At 49.3% G+C, this 15199-nt stretch overlaps 1 protein-coding gene across 2 annotated transcripts in view; it reads left to right on the plus strand.

Annotated features, from left to right (window-relative positions):
- SMYD1 (SET and MYND domain containing 1) overlaps window positions 1-15199 on the plus strand; it is a 111545-nt gene that overhangs the window by 83236 nt on the left and 13110 nt on the right. The gene's annotated exons all lie outside the window — the stretch shown is intronic.

Below are 15199 nucleotides of genomic sequence, written 5' to 3' on the forward strand. Positions count from 1 at the left end.
GTTTTGTTACAGAAGAACACATTCATTTTTGTCAGACACGGGGAGATTGTTTGATTTGCCCAAAATCACAGGATGTTCAGCATCGTTGTTGAGACTCGAACCCGGTTCCCCAACTTCAAGGTCGACCCCTCTAGCCATAAGGCTACATCCTCTCCCCCATTCTGATGCCAAGATATTTAATACCAGAGGAAAAGAGTCCAAGCCTGTAGCCTTCCCAGGAGCTGGGTTCCCCCTACCAACACTAGTCTCCTGGACTCATGTAGGTTAAGGTGGAAGCCCACTAATGCTTGAAATACAACCAGTTCAAACTGCAGCTCTTTCTGAAATTCTTATGGTTCTAGTAACTCTTTTGAGATGTTGGCTCTGAATAAGAATGCAGAATGTTCCAACATGATCCCTTTAATTGAGGGGTTATCCTTGATTTTCTGTAAAAAAGGCTCAAGTGTAAAATGTGAGGGTTGGAGGGAGAAGCCCTGAAGGAGGCCACTCTCAATATCTGTGCTCCTTGAAGGACGGTCATCCACACTGATTCTTGCCCTTGGTCTCTGGTAGTTGACTAAAAAATGGAAGGGAAAGCCCAACATAGAGCCTGGGTCCACATGGTGCATCTGGTTCTCTGGGTCCAGCAAAAGGAGAATAACATGCCTTCCTGGCTGCCTAGCAATGCCAATAAGATGTAAGCTCTTCTTGGTATTGTCCCTGAAAATGTGTCCCCAGATATTTACCAGGTTTGATCTGCAGGAGGGTAGTACCTCATCCAGTCCGTTAACTAGGACTGTAAGAAACTTGGCGTCAATGTTAAGCAGTGATGTAGAGTGGTGTGAGGTACATAGAATGTGTTTTTTGCTAAATTTAAAAGTTAAGGACATATTTGCTTCTTTCATATATGTGGTCACTCCCTGAGAACCATTACAATGTAGGATACCCCTATCAGTAAAGTTATCAGTAGAGGGGCAAAGGTCTTGTAGAACTCCTCTGTGAAGCCATCCAGCTCTGGAGCCTTGACTGGTTCCACCCTTTGATCATTAACAGCACTTTCTCCTTGGGTACTGCTGCCTCCATGGAGTGAGCATCTGTCTTCCTGAGTATAAGCAAATCTATGGCTCTGCTGAGGACGCTGGTCTGCGAGGCTCCTGTGCATTTACTTTTACTTCTCGCGGAACCCGCTGCGCGGGTCCCGCTTCGCTGGGCTGTTAACTCACCTCCCTGGACCCTTGCCTGTTGCTCCTGGGGTCTGCCGAGGGTCAAGCAGGGCTGCGAGCAGAGTGCTAGCGCCGGCCAGGGACTACGTTTCCCAGAAGCGCCGCCTGCTGGATCATCTGCACCTGGGCTGCTCTCCCCGCCTGCCCCTCCCCATTTGTTTTTGGAGCGCCTAATTAAACTTCGGGACGCTTTGCTGTGGTTGCTCTGCTGAGGACGCTGGTCTGCGAGGCTCCTGTGCATTTACTTCTACTTCTCGCAGAACCCGCTGCGCGGGTCCCGCTTCGCTGGGCTGTTAACTCACCTCCCTGGACCCTTGCCTGTTGCTCCTGGGGTCTACCGATGGTCAAGCAGGGCTGCGAGCAGAGTGCTAGCGCCGGCCAGGGACTACGTTTCCCAGAAGCGCCGCCGGCCGGATCATCTGCAACCGGGCTGCTCTCCCCGCCTGCCCCTCCCCATTTGTTTTTGGAGCGCCTAATTAAACTTCGGGACGCTTTGCTGTGGTTGCTCTGCTGAGGATGCTGGTCTGCGAGGCTCCTGTGCATTTACTTCTACTTCTCGCGGAACCCGCTGCGCGGGTCCCGCTTCGCTGGGCTGTTAACTCACCTCCCTGGACCCTTGCCTGTTTCTCCTGGGGTCTGCCGAGGGTCAAGCAGGGCTGCGAGCAGAGTGCTAGCGCCGGCCAGGGACTACGTTTGCCAGAAGCGCCGCCGGCCGGATCATCTGCAACTGGGCTGCTCTCCCCGCCTGCCCCTCCCCATTTGTTTTTGGAGCGCCTAATTAAACTTCGGGACGCTTTGCTGTGGTTGCTCTGCTGAGGACGCTGGTCTGCGAGGCTCCTGTGCATTTACTTCTACTTCTCGCGGAACCCGTTGCGCGGGTCCCGCTTCGCTGGGCTGTTAACTCACCTCCCTGGACCCTTGCCTGTTGCTCCTGGGGTCTGCCGAGGGTCAAGCAGGGCTGCGAGCAGAGTGCTAGCGCCGGCCAGGGACTACGTTTCCCAGAAGCGCCGCCGGCCGGATCATCTGCACCTGGGCTGCTCTCCCCGCCTGCCCCTCCCCATTTGTTTTTGGAGCGCCTAATTAAACTTCGGGACGCTTTGCTGTGGTTGCTCTGCTGAGGACGCTGGTCTGCGAGGCTCCTGTGCATTATCTTGCCCTTGGTCTCTGGTAGTTGACTAAAAAATGGAAGGGAAAGCCCAACATAGAGCCTGGGTCCACATGGTGCATCTGGTTCTCTGGGTCCAGCAAAAGGAGAATAACATGCCTTCCTGGCTGCCTAGCAATGCCAATAAGATGTAAGCTCTTCTTGGTATTGTCCCTGAAAATGTGTCCCCAGATATTTACCAGGTTTGATCTGCAGGAGGGTAGTACCTCATCCAGTCCGTTAACTAGGACTAAAAAAAGAAACTTGGCGTCAATGTTAAGCAGTGATGTAGAGTGGTGTGAGGTACATAGAATGTGTTTTTTGCTAAATTTAAAAGTTAAGGACATATTTGCTTCTTTCATATATGTGGTCACTCCCTGAGAACCATTACAATGTAGGATACCCCTATCAGTAAAGTTATCAGTAGAGGGGCAAAGGTCTTGTAGAACTCCTCTGTGAAGCCATCCAGCTCTGGAGCCTTGACTGGTTTCACCCTTTGATCATTAACAGCACTTTCTCTTTGGGTACTGCTGCCTCCATGGAGTGAGCATCTGTCTTCCTGAGTATAAGCAAATCTATGGCTCTGCTGAGGACGCTGGTCTGCGAGGCTCCTGTGCATTTACTTTTACTTCTCGCGGAACCCGCTGCGTGGGTCCCGCTTCGCTGGGCTGTTAACTCACCTCCCTGGACCCTTGCCTGTTGCTCCTGGGGTCTGCCGAGGGTCAAGCAGGGCTGCGAGCAGAGTGCTAGCGCCGGCCAGGGACTACGTTTCCCAGAAGCGCCGCCTGCCGGATCATCTGCACCTGGGCTGCTCTCCCCGCCTGCCCCTCCCCATTTGTTTTTGGAGCGCCTAATTAAACTTCGGGACGCTTTGCTGTGGTTGCTCTGCTGAGGACGCTGGTCTGCGAGGCTCCTGTGCATTTACTTCTACTTCTCGCAGAACCCGCTGCGCGGGTCCCGCTTCGCTGGGCTGTTAACTCACCTCCCTGGACCCTTGCCTGTTGCTCCTCGGGTCTGCCGAGGGTCAAGCAGGGCTGCGAGCAGAGTGCTAGCGCCGGCCAGGGACTACGTTTCCCAGAAGCGCCGCCGGCCGGATCATCTGCACCTGGGCTGCTCTCCCCGCCTGCCCCTCCCCATTTGTTTTTGGAGCGCCTAATTAAACTTCGGGACGCTTTGCTGTGGTTGCTCTGCTGAGGACGCTGGTCTGCGAGGCTCCTGTGCATTATCTTGCCCTTGGTCTCTGGTAGTTGACTAAAAAATGGAAGGGAAAGCCCAACATAGAGCCTGGGTCCACATGGTGCATCTGGTTCTCTGGGTCCAGCAAAAGGAGAATAACATGCCTTCCTGGCTGCCTAGCAATGCCAATAAGATGTAAGCTCTTCTTGGTATTGTCCCTGAAAATGTGTCCCCAGATATTTACCAGGTTTGATCTGCAGGAGGGTAGTACCTCATCCAGTCCGTTAACTAGGACTAAAAAAAGAAACTTGGCGTCAATGTTAAGCAGTGATGTAGAGTGGTGTGAGGTACATAGAATGTGTTTTTTGCTAAATTTAAAAGTTAAGGACATATTTGCTTCTTTCATATATGTGGTCACTCCCTGAGAACCATTACAATGTAGGATACCCCTATCAGTAAAGTTATCAGTAGAGGGGCAAAGGTCTTGTAGAACTCCTCTGTGAAGCCATCCAGCTCTGGAGCCTTGACTGGTTTCACCCTTTGATCATTAACAGCACTTTCTCTTTGGGTACTGCTGCCTCCATGGAGTGAGCATCTGTCTTCCTGAGTATAAGCAAATCTATGGCTCTGCTGAGGACGCTGGTCTGCGAGGCTCCTGTGCATTTACTTTTACTTCTCGCGGAACCCGCTGCGTGGGTCCCGCTTCGCTGGGCTGTTAACTCACCTCCCTGGACCCTTGCCTGTTGCTCCTGGGGTCTGCCGAGGGTCAAGCAGGGCTGCGAGCAGAGTGCTAGCGCCGGCCAGGGACTACGTTTCCCAGAAGCGCCGCCTGCCGGATCATCTGCACCTGGGCTGCTCTCCCCGCCTGCCCCTCCCCATTTGTTTTTGGAGCGCCTAATTAAACTTCGGGACGCTTTGCTGTGGTTGCTCTGCTGAGGACGCTGGTCTGCGAGGCTCCTGTGCATTTACTTCTACTTCTCGCAGAACCCGCTGCGCGGGTCCCGCTTCGCTGGGCTGTTAACTCACCTCCCTGGACCCTTGCCTGTTGCTCCTGGGGTCTGTCGATGGTCAAGCAGGGCTGCGAGCAGAGTGCTAGCGCCGGCCAGGGACTACGTTTCCCAGAAGCGCCGCCGGCCGGATCATCTGCAACTGGGCTGCTCTCCCCGCCTGCCCCTCCCCATTTGTTTTTGGAGCGTCTAATTAAACTTCGGGACGCTTTGCTGTGGTTGCTCTGCTGAGGACGCTGGTCTGCGAGGCTCCTGTGCATTTACTTCTACTTCTCGCGGAACCCGCTGCGCGGGTCCCGCTTCGCTGGGCTGTTAACTCACCTCCCTGGACCCTTGCCTGTTGCGCCTGGGGTCTGCCGAGGGTCAAGCAGGGCTGCGAGCAGAGTGCTAGCGCCGGCCAGGGACTACGTTTCCCAGAAGCGCCGCCGGCCGGATCATCTGCAACTGGGCTGCTCTCCCCGCCTGCCCCTCCCCATTTGTTTTTGGAGCACCTAATTAAACTTCGGGACGCTTTGCTGTGGTTGCTCTGCTGAGGACGCTGGTCTGCGAGGCTCCTGTGCATTTACTTCTACTTCTCGCGGAACCCGTTGCGCGGGTCCCGCTTCGCTGGGCTGTTAACTCACCTCCCTGGACCCTTGCCTGTTGCTCCTGGGGTCTGCTGAGGGTCAAGCAGGGCTGCGAGCAGAGTGCTAGCGCCGGCCAGGGACTACGTTTCCCAGAAGCGCCGCCGGCCGGATCATCTGCACCTGGGCTGCTCTCCCCGCCTGCCCCTCCCCATTTGTTTTTGGAGCGCCTAATTAAACTTCGGGACGCTTTGCTGTGGTTGCTCTGCTGAGGACGCTGGTCTGCGAGGCTCCTGTGCATTTAATTCTACTTCTCGCGGAACCCGATGCGCGGGTCCCGCTTCGCTGGGCTGTTAACTCACCTCCCTGGACCCTTGCCTGTTGCTCCTGGGGTCTGCCGAGGGTCAAGCAGGGCTGCGAGCAGAGTGCTAGCGCCGGCCAGGGACTACGTTTCCCAGAAGCGCCGCCGGCCGGATCATCTGCACCTGGGCTGCTCTCCCCGCCTGCCCCTCCCCGCCTGCCCCTCCCCATTTGTTTTTGGAGCGCCTAATTAAACTTCGGGACGCTTTGCTGTGGTTGCTCTGCTGAGGACGCTGGTCTGCGAGGCTCCTGTGCATTTACTTCTACTTCTCGCGGAACCCGCTGCGCGGGTCCCGCTTCGCTGGGCTGTTAACTCACCTCCCTGGACCCTTGCCTGTTACTCCTGGGGTCTGCCGAGGGTCAAGCAGGGCTGCGAGCAGAGTGCTAGCGCCGGCCAGGGACTACGTTTCCCAGAAGCGCCGCCGGCCGGATCATCTGCACCTCGGCTGCTCCCCCCGCCTGCCCCTCCCCATTTGTTTTTGGAGCGCCTAATTAAACTTCGGGATGCTTTGCTGTGGTTGCTCTGCTGAGGACGCTGGTCTGCGAGGCTCCTGTGCATTTACTTCTACTTCTTGCGGAACCCGCTGCGCGGGTCCCGCTTCGCTGGGCTGTTAACTCACCTCCCTGGACCCTTGCCTGTTGCTCCTGGGGTCTGCCGAGGGTCAAGCAGGGCTGCGAGCAGGGCTGCGAGCAGAGCGCTAGCGCCGGCCAGGGACTACGTTTCCCAGAAGCGCCGCCGGCCGGATCATCTGCACCTGGGCTGCTCTCCCCGCCTGCCCCTCCACATTTGTTTTTGGAGCGCCTAATTAAACTTCGGGACGCTTTGCTGTGGTTGCTCTGCTGAGGACGCTGGTCTGGGAGGCTCCTGTGCATTTACTTCTACTTCTCGCGGAACCCGCTGCGCGGGTCCCGCTTCGCTGGGCTGTTAACTCACCTCCCTGGACCCTTGCCGGTTGCTCCTGGGGTCTGCCGAGGGTCAAGCAGGGCTGCGAGCAGAGTGCTAGCGCCGGCCAGGGACTACGTTTCCCAGAAGCGCCGCCGGCCGGATCATCTACACCTGGGCTGCTCTCCCCGCCTGCCCCTCCCCATTTGTTTTTGGAGCGCCTAATTAAACTTCGGGACGCTTTGCTGTGGTTGCTCTGCTGAGGACGCTGGTCTGCGAGGCTCCTGTGCATTTACTTCTACTTCTCGCGGAACCCGCTGCGCGGGTCCCGCTTCTCTGGGCTGTTAACTCACCTCCCTGGACCCTTGCCTGTTTCTCCTGGGGTCTGCCGAGGGTCAAGCAGGGCTGCGAGCAGAGTGCTAGCGCCGGCCAGGGACTACGTTTCCCAGAAGCGCCGCCGGCCGGATCATCTGCACCTGGGCTGCTCTCCCCGCCTGCCCCTCCCCTTTTTTCCCCTTAGATCTATAAACTGCTTTGAGTAGTCCCGCTGCACGGGAGCACGCGGGAGCGACCGGGAGAAGCCCGGGACAAGGGCGGGACAGTCTAAGACAGTCCAAGACTGGCCACGACTGGACTGGACCAGAACCCCTGGCAAAATTTGCACTGCCAGTAATTTGGTTATCAACTTCACAAATTTTGGTTGTCCCGGGTAAGGTATTACATAGATATTTTGTCGTTTTCAGTTATATATATGTCTAAACATAAAAACCCTATTGTCCCTGCAAACACTATGGATAACTATTTAGTGCAGGTGGTGGCAAAAATCAATAACGAACGGAGGTCCTCATTGGGACTCAGTACTTCTTCCACATCTTCCCAAAGGGAGAACTTAGCCACTAATATGACGGATTCTGATGTAATATGTGAAACCGAATCATTCTCACAGCAAAATATTGTTAACCTGATGCAAAATGACTCTATTGATCAAAATCAAGATATCATTGTTGACACAACACCTGGAGATGATATAGAGGTTTTTCAAAATGACCTAGAGTTAATAGAGGATCGTTTATCTCCCCCGGCTCCTGTACCTGCCCCAAGAGTGGCGAGAGGGGACGTTAAAATTCCCCCTAAACGAGAAGGGCTACGGTCCAATAGAAAAAGACCGGTAACACCCCCACCTAAGAGTGTTAAAGCAGCTAAAGGGGGAGAAGACAATGATAGTACAGGATGGGATGAGGCTATTATAAAAAAGCTTATGGGTATGCTGGATACTAAATTAAATCGGATAATTAAACCGCTGTTGTCTAAAATCGACCATCTCACTGACAAAGTTGGTAAACTAGAATCCCTCCTAAAAATCACAAACGAGAATGTGGGGGAATTACCGAGTTTGGTATCAGAGAAAATTGAAGAAAAACAACTCATGGTAAATGCCCCAGGAGGAATAGTAGATAGGCCAGCCCCGATACAATCATCAAGATTAAATCTTGGAATACAACCAGATACCCCTGCAGGTGTTGGTTCCCCAGCTGATACAGGGAACTCCACTGATCAAGAATATAATAAAGAAATGGGTCATGTGGAATTTTTGAAGCTTCACCCCTGATCCTAGTCCTGGCCAATGTCCCACCTCTGAATGTAGGCCAGATTGAGTTACCAGCTTCCTTGTTAAATAAAGCACTACAATGGTTGGGTAATAATATGCATATTTCCCCACGGGGCAAACAAAAATTGGCAGAGGACCTGGTATCAGCAAGACGAGTAAAGTGGATAGGGAATAAACCCAAGAAATTTGCAGGGGATTGTGTGGTATTGAACCTCAAGGAGCCAGAAGTGTTACCAGAGATTTTGATTAATCTATTCCCCCCCCAAAGGAGATCAGCAGAACTAATAACTCTTACGCTGGACTACTTCTATAGTAGAAGAGGACTAGTGGCAAAGTCAAGTGTACTAAAGACCAAGTGGTCAGTTGCGGGTGGTAGAAGGGCAGGGTTTGTTCAAAATTGTGATTGGGGGTTGAATTTGGAAAACAGATTTTCTGCCCTTTCTAATTTAAACGAATGCGATTGACTCACAGAGCGAAAACATGCGCTACCTAACCTACAGACACTTCAAATTAATGGAAGGTCAGATAAGCTAGAATGCGTAAAAATTAATACTCTGGCAATAGGAAATAGGGAATCCCACACGGTACTTTCTGGAGAGGAAAATAAAGTTCTTGACGGTAACAATATGGAAATGATAGAGACTGAAGAAGTAGGGGATTGCGCAGAAATAATAAATGCAGACCTAGTTAAAAAGGAGGAGGAGAAGGGCAACTTAGGGCTACACTTAGGAGAGCCCCCGTTGACCCTTATCTCGTGGAATATAGCAGGCATAGCGAATAAGATAGAGACTATAGAATGGGTTGATTTTATTGACCAATATGATATAATTATGCGGCAAGAAACTTGGTCGATAAACCCAGTTTTCCGCCAGGGATATTTAAATTTTTCCATGCCAGCAAATAGAAATCGCCTAGGACGCCCCTCTGGAGGTTTAATAATTTGGTTCCGCCAGTCGTTGAACTGCTCTATAACCCAAAGATCCTTACCATCAAATGATATTTTGGCACTTAATATTAGATGGGATAGCGGCCAAGAGCTTGTTTTGTACAATGTCGATGCTAGGGGGGTTGCCGCTGGCAAATTGTGAGAAGTAGTATCACTCTTAGAACAGGACATCCAGCTATTAACTCCCCAAAAACACATTATTGTGGGTGGGGATTTCAATTGTACCTTCGAACCCATGGGTGAGGAGGACAGGATTCTGTCAGAGGAGGAGGATATGAAGTGGGGAATACCCCAGTTGGAGGTCCCCACTATCAAAAGATGGAGTGCCGTGGCAATCCAGCTAAAGAGTCTCTGCCTAGCAAGTGGCCTGAGAGCAGCAAACGGGCGTACGTCCTCCGACTTAAAAGGTAACAACACATTTGACAATGGCCGAGCATCTAGCAGAATTGATTATTTTTTAGTAGATGTAAGGGCCTGGAGCAAAGTGGTAGATATGGTTGTAAAAGTAAGATTGGAAAGCGACCATAACCCCCTGTGTATGACCTTCTATTCTTACACTAAGTCAGTCGAACATCTTAATAAAAATGAGTGGGTGACGCTGGACGTTGTGTGCTCAAATAATCAGCGCAACTTGAAATGGAAAACGCTGATAGAAGATGAAGCAAAAATAGAGGATCTTAAAATAGTTGTCAAAGAGGAGATAAATAATATCAAGCGCCACTGTGGGAGTCCAACTTTTCAGAACCACATGATGGAGGCGCATAAAAACCTCTTTTGTAAACTTCAAACCTTCTTCATCAAAATTGTAGGTGTAAACAGAGTAAAAAAAGAACAGTCAAGACAGGGATGGTATGACAAGAGTTGTAGACAGGCACACCATAAGTTAAGTATTGAACTAAGAACAGGGAATGCCGTAGCTGTTAGGAAGGCGAGGGACAGCTATAGATTGACTCAAAAACAGGCGATGAAACGATGGGATGAGAACTGTTGGCAAGAGCTCAAGCAGGCCTGTGCAGCCAAAGATTCCAAGTTATTCTGGGCCACAGTAAAATGGGATAGGGGAGGTATAGCCGCTCAACCACAAAACCATGTTGCAAAAAATTCATGGATTGAGTTTTTTCAACCACAGTATGCCCGTAACCCATTACAATTGCCTTTTTTAACCATCAAATATTTAATGAAAAAGATGTCAGCATGGCTCTGGATTGTATAGCAGGGGGAAAAGCACCGGGGATGGATGGAATCCCGGCAGATGTGTTTTTATCTGACCGGAAGTCTTGGTGTACCTATTTTATGTGACTGGCCAATGCAGTGGCTATGGGAGGGGATGTGCCCGCTTCATGGAAGGGAGTGGAAATCATCCCTATATTTAAAAAAGGTGACAAAACCCAGGCAAAAAACTATAGACCTATTAGTCTGATTGACACGGCACAGAAACTTATGGGGCGCTTAGTCCAGAATAAACTGCAACAATGGATTGACGAAAAAAACATACTATCTCCATATCAAGCAGGGTTTCGTCCCCTGACAAGTAGTGTTGATCAGGTTTTTTACTTTCTAGCCATCTATTGGAGAAACGTCACATTAAAAAAAGGCACATTGTATGCGGTTTTTGTGGATTTAAAAGCTGCTTTTGACCTGGTCCCGAGAGAAAACCTGTGGCAGACTATGGCTGATTTAGGATTAAGTCAAGAACTCCTCACTCTCGTTGTGCGTCTCCATGAAAATAATTTTGCTAAAATTAGATGGGGCAAACAGGGAGAAGTGACTGAGTCCTTTCCGGTGGAGCGAGGGGTGAGGCAAGGGTGCGTTCTGGCGCCAACCTTATTCTCAATCTATATAAATGGCATAGTTGATCATTTGAATAAATTCCCAAGTGATGCCCCAACCATAGCAGGCTTACGTGTCCCCGTCCTAATGTTTGCGGACGACACCCTTCTACTTTCACGTACACCGAGTGGATTACAAAAAGTGGTTGATGCCTTTGGTGAATTTTGTGACAGTCGGGGTCTTGAATTAAACACCGCCAAGACCAAATTCATGTGCCTCAACCACCGGTACACGTTTAAAGGTACAATAACGTATAAGGGTACTGCACTTGAGAAAGTTGATGCCTTTTCCTATCTAGGAATTATCATGCAGGGTGACATGAAATGGAAATCGCACATCAACACGGCAATATTAAAGTTTAGTCAGCTTGCAGGCGTAGTCGCCCTTAAACATAGAACCTCGCTGACAAAACCTATAAACTGTGCCCTTGAAATTTATAAAATGAAAGTATTGAGCGCCTGTTTATATGGTTCCGAACTTTGGGGTTTTTCAAATTTGGGAGATTTGGGCGGGCGGAAAATAATTTTTTTACGAGGACTTGTAATGGCCCCACAAAGCACACCCACAATTCCACTAAATTTAGACCTTGGTAGGAATAACATCGAGGACATAGCTCGGCTACGTCCACTGCTGTATTGGAGGCGCCTGATGGGGACCCCAGAGCTAAGTCACTATGTTAATGCTTTGTCAGACGTTGAAGAGAGTGATCGCTTTCATTGTATTGGTTGGTTAAAAGAACTGCGGGCCTTCTTGCAAAATTAAAACTGGACCATTTATGGGGCAACACAGATGCAACTTGTTTCCCTTCAAAAACAAAACTGAAAGAATTGTATTGGGAGATGATCTATTCATCAATGTATTGTAAAAGCTCTGCATCGAATTTGTCATCTCGTTTTTTGAATATGAAAATGCTCCCATTGTGTGAACTTTATTGGGATATAATTGAATGCCCTTATGACCGGAAACTATATTTTCAATTTCGTGTGGGCACACTGCCTGTAAATGCTTTCAAGAAACATTGGTCCCCGACATGGGATGAACATTGCTATCATTGCAAAGATCCAATTGAGCACATTTCCCATCTACTATTTTGTTGCCCCTTATATGCAAGGCCAAGGCGTAAATGGTTAAAACCAATCTGTCTAAATATTGGAACCCGCAGCCAATTGACAGCATTGAGAATATTAGAATCTGATTGCTCCCCAAAATTTGTGATCGCTGTGGCAAAATTTCTTGCGTGGGCCTGGTTAATTCGTACTCGTGCTTTATTGTTAAACGCTATATAATGTAATCTGATTGATAGGTTTTATATGCCTCTCTATTTTGAATTTTCTAATGGAAACATACCAACTATGAATTTTTATGGGCTTGAAATATTCGACTGTCATTTGTTTAATATGTATTTTAAAAGTCACTTTTTAGCTTTAGTATTTATTGTATATGGTTAGGATGGATGCTTTTATGACAAATGTCGAATAAAGCTTTAAATTGAATTGAATTGAATTGAATTGGAATCTAAATATAGTCTTCTGAAATGTGTGCCTGCGGTCTCTGCTGTGTGAAGTGTTTGGTAAGAGGACTGAAGGCACTGTAATTTCTCATCTTCTGCTCTATGGGATACGTCTATCTCATCTTTCACCTTCTCATTATTCAGAGGCCCGAACTGCATGCAGGTTATGAGGCATTAGCTTACACCACAGCATCTTAGAGGGTGTGGCACAGTGGGGGCCTTCTATCTCCTGCAGTTCTTGTGTCAGTTTTGCTAACAGGGCTTCTCTCATCGCCTTAAAATGAGATACTTCTAGCGTCTTCCAAAATAGACTCTTTCCAACCTCACCTGTGTCATTATTAGCTAAGTATTCTTTAATCTGGCTCCTAGTTGTTCCAAGCACCACTAATCATTTAGGGGCAGCTTTACAAGCCTTGTGTGTCACTTTTTCGATGCTTTTGCGTCACTTCTGTGACGCAGCGGTGGCATAAAGTGAGCGCCATGCTGCAGGGGATTTACAATGTGACGCATCTAGGGAGATGCGTCACGTTGTAAAGCCCTGCGCCTCATGAAACCTGCATCAGGTTTCATGTGGGCGTTCCGGCGCAGGGTGGGCGTTCCGGCACAGGAACGCCTCGGAAAAGTGCCTGAGTGAAATCTACGAGATTTCACTCAGTCACTTTTCCGACCCAGCTGTGTCAAAACCTTGCGCCTGCTTGAAGCATGCATTAGGTGTGATGCACCATATGGAAGATAGGCCGGGTTGGCAAAGGGCTGGAGTTGTGTCACACCCGCGACACAACTCCAGCACTGCGCCAACCTTACGCCGGCAGATGCGACACACATCTGCCTATCCTTGCGCCATGGTGCATCGCATTGTAAATGCGGCGCATCCGTGGTGGCGCAACAATGGCATTGCGTGTCGTACGTTTCTTGGCGCATCCCTGCTGATTTGCAGGGATGCGCCAGGAAACATAAATCTGCCCCTTCGTTTTCAGTTCATGTTGCCCTTCATTCCCCTATACAAGCCAATAGTATATTCCAGTTATTAGACTGCGACCAGGTAGTCCTTGAAGGACTTGAACTGCAATTTTAACATGCATATTCATCTTTTTCTACTCATGAGATGTCTATGCGGGTGTACTGCAAAGTCACGTGAATAGTCAGTTCTCAGGGGGGCCTATGATGCATGCATGATCAGGCCTAAGTCTTCCAGCCATTACTTCCATTCGATCGATATATTGTCATTTTTCCTGTCTCTCTTTCTTGCTGTGGTGTATGACTAGAATGAAATGACCCTCAATAATTAGTGGTCTCAATGTGACATCTGTTAACTCTTGGATTGCCTGCTGATTGGGGGTGCAAATGGGTCCCACAGGAGAGGGTGACTGTTCCACTTCCAATCTAATCAGTGGCCTTCCTTACATGTTTTAATGATGGGAATTGTGGGCTTATCAGTACCCTTACCACTGCTGTTGTCCACAACACTTAGGAAAAATATAGTTTTGGGAATAAGTGGAGTGCCGTCTTTTTTGTTCTGCATATAAAGGCTAAGTATCAAGTAGGAAAGGGCTGCATTTAAGGAGGCTATCTTGGTAAAACACGGATACGTTTGGCTGTAAGCTCCATTGTCAAGTCTAAGCATTGGCTTTGCATCTTTTGCACTCACCTGTGGGCCTCCTGGTTCACCCATAGATTTTGTTGCGTGGGGGGGTACAGAAGTATTTCAGCAGTACCTCCTTACCATGCCCCCAAACCCTGCCTCTAAAACAAAACAACAGTAACCTTTATCAACATCTTAATAACTTTCAGCTTACCAGAAAGGCCCCAGAACAAGCAACAGTTTATTTTCGGCCCCATTATCCCGCTCCACGCTTCCAAACCACCTTACTTTATTTTGACCCGTCGAAGGAACAGGGAAGATGTAGACACCCATCAGTTGGGCCTCTGTAATCAGTGGCTGCTCTCTTCAGGGGACCATGGTTCCTCCGCAGATAGATGTCAGCCACTCAAAGCTGATCAGTGGTCTCCTTCAGCTCTCTATTGATGTCTGCTGTGATCAGCTTCTTACTCTTTTGTTTTCGAGGCCTTTCTCCATTTCTCTCGCTCTGGGTCCCTTTGGCATTTCTGTGATTAGGAGTCAGGAGACAATTCTCTTTCTTGTGTCTTTGGTAACCAAGTCAAGGATCTGTTTTGTTTCAGTGATGTATTCCTTCTGATATATCTGGTCTTGCCATTTGACCATTAGGTGGAAGGTGTGGTCATATTTGTAGGACACTTATCAAACCCCACATTTTTTCTGCAGGGTCAAAATCAAGACATCCTGGAACAGAAGGATGGATGGACACTCAAGGGGGATACCCCCTTTTAGGTCGAGCCTAGAGTCAGCGCACATGCGCTGCTCTGCAAGACTTGTTGTGGTGGAGTAGGGAATAGAAGCCCTGCCCTCTCTCCCCCCATCTTTGCCATTGGCTTGTGTCATTGTCCTTCCAAAATGCTGCCTTCTGATTCGTAATTAGGCTTGTTAGTCCCTCCTTAGAACTGCCTCGTCTTCATTTGTCACCTCCCATGGCGACTGGCCCTTTTAATTTGGTTGTTACATGGTACCTGTTATTTAGTCTTTAAGCACTATTTCCTTTATCCAGTTTCTCTTACAGCAGGCATGACTTGCTTTTCTGCCTTCTTCAACCCTGTCCTCCCTCCTGTTGTCTTTACCTTCTTTACCCCCTCCCGTTGTCATGCCTTCTTTAACAACCCCTGCCTTCCCTCCAGTTGTCCTTCTAATACCCCCGCCCTCCCTCCCGTTGGCCGTACCTTCTCCCCCCCCTCCCGTTGTCTGTGATGCCTACCATTTGCAATGCAGTAGGTCTCGTATTTACGCGAGTTTGAGGTATTGGCATTGTAAATGACAATGTCTTTTATTAATGTTTTGGTTTTTAAAAGGTTTTTAAAACATAAATAAAAAGCATTTCATTACAGTGCCAATAGCT

The sequence above is a fragment of the Lissotriton helveticus genome, chromosome 2_2 (assembly GCF_964261635.1).
Source record: "Lissotriton helveticus chromosome 2_2, aLisHel1.1, whole genome shotgun sequence".
Taxonomy (NCBI): domain Eukaryota; kingdom Metazoa; phylum Chordata; class Amphibia; order Caudata; family Salamandridae; genus Lissotriton; species Lissotriton helveticus.